Here is a 1746-nt window from a genome sequence, read left to right on the forward strand (position 1 = left end):
AAATTAGTAATTCCAGAAAATTTACCAAGCAAAAATCCAGAATCGTTTTGCAACTATGGATGCCTAGTGCACTCAGTTGATCTTGAGTAACCTAAAACCTGTAGACAGTAGACACTTGTATGGATTCTTTACCAAAAAAATGCATGAATTGACGAGATTCTGGAGATACTAGAAATCGCACGTGCATGCAAATTAGTTAACCTGGGTGGAAATGAAGGCAGCCGTGGGACAGCTTGTAGACTTACGAGTCGATGGCCTTCCTGCAAGGCAATTAAGCACATCGATCAGGGTGAGCGAGGATGGAAAGGAGACAAGAGGGAGGAGTGGAGAGACCAGGCGTGGAAGCAGGGGACCATCGCCACGAGCAACGAAGGGGGCTGGGGATCGATGCGGACTGCGACACGGCCGCCGGCGGGCGAAGCCGTCACCCGCCGCGAAGCCTCCTGCAGCACAGCTCGCCTCGCTGCTGCCTCCGGCCAACCTTCCACCCCCAGTGCCGCACTCATCAGGGGTCGACCAGCAGCTACCACGAGCTCGCCGCCGACACCTCTCTCCGTCGCCGCCGAAACTGCTCGCCGCTTTCGATCCAAGAACTACGGAGGTTATCCGTTCATTTCCTTTTTTTTTCTTTGACGAAAAGAGTGGGTTTGCCAACCGTCGCTTGAAAAAAAAATATAGTCCGGCTGGAGAGCGTCTGGCTTGAAGAGCGGTGCGATGGGCCAGGGAGCAGGGTCCTGGCTGGCTGGGTTGTTCGACCAGGGTGAAGAATTCTTATTCTTCACCCTGGGTCTTAAATAGACTTTCCAACACAAGGTGCTTGCCAAAAGATAAAATGTAAAAAGGAAAGGTGAAAATCACCATGACTCGTGCATAAGGGTAAGAGATAAAAGTAAAAGATAGGCCCTTCGCAGAGGGAAGCAGAGGTTGCCATGTGCTTTCAGGTTTGTATGCACAAAATCTTAATGCAAAAGAACGTTACTTTATATTGCCACTTGTGATATGGACCTTTATTATGCAGTCCGTCACTTTTATTTCTTCCACATCACAAGATCGTATAAAGCTTATTTCCTCCACACCAATCAATCATACATAATTAGAGGGCAATTTTTATTGGTTGCACCGATGACAACTTACTTGAAGGATCTTACTCAATACATAGGTAGGTATGGTGAACTCTCATGGCAAAACTTGGTTTAAGGATATTTGGAAACACAATTAGTATATCTACTTAGTGCAAAGAATTTGGCTAGCATGAGGGGGAAAGGCAAGCTCAATGTGTTGGGCGATCCATGACAATATACTTTATTTCAGATATAAGAAAACATAACCCATTACGTTGTCTTCCTTGTCCAACATCAACCTTTTAGCATGTCATATTTTAATGAGTGCTCACAACTACAAAAGATGTCCAAGATAGTATATTTATATGTGAAATCCCTCTCCCTTCAATATTCTTTCATGAATTGTTCAAGTGACCAGTTCTATGTTTGCTAACTTTCAATAAGTTTACTACCTATACTTATTACGTGTGAAGTCATTACTCCCCATGTTATAAGCATACGAAACATATATAAATTCAGATTTATGACATTCAACTTATTCAACCATTTACTCCTAGGATATACATGAAGCACATGAGTAAATGACAAACTACTTCAAAAGATATGAGTGAAGAACACTGAGTAGTCAAATAATTAAATAGCCATGGGAGGATTCTTTTTCATTCAAAAATTCAGATCCAATGAT

General features: G+C 43.3%; 1 long non-coding RNA gene across 1 annotated transcript; it reads right to left on the reverse strand.

Moving 5' to 3' along the window:
* Window positions 1-675, reverse strand: LOC123177689 (uncharacterized). Its single transcript, XR_006489061.1, has 3 exons — window positions 334-675; window positions 202-260; window positions 1-98 (listed from the first exon to the last, which is right to left on the reverse strand). It is a non-coding gene; the product is annotated as an uncharacterized lncRNA (long non-coding RNA).
* Window positions 676-1746: the final 1071 nt, after the last annotated feature.

The sequence above is a fragment of the Triticum aestivum genome, unplaced genomic scaffold, assembly GCF_018294505.1.
Source record: "Triticum aestivum cultivar Chinese Spring unplaced genomic scaffold, IWGSC CS RefSeq v2.1 scaffold171890, whole genome shotgun sequence".
Classification (NCBI taxonomy): Eukaryota; Viridiplantae; Streptophyta; class Magnoliopsida; order Poales; family Poaceae; genus Triticum; species Triticum aestivum.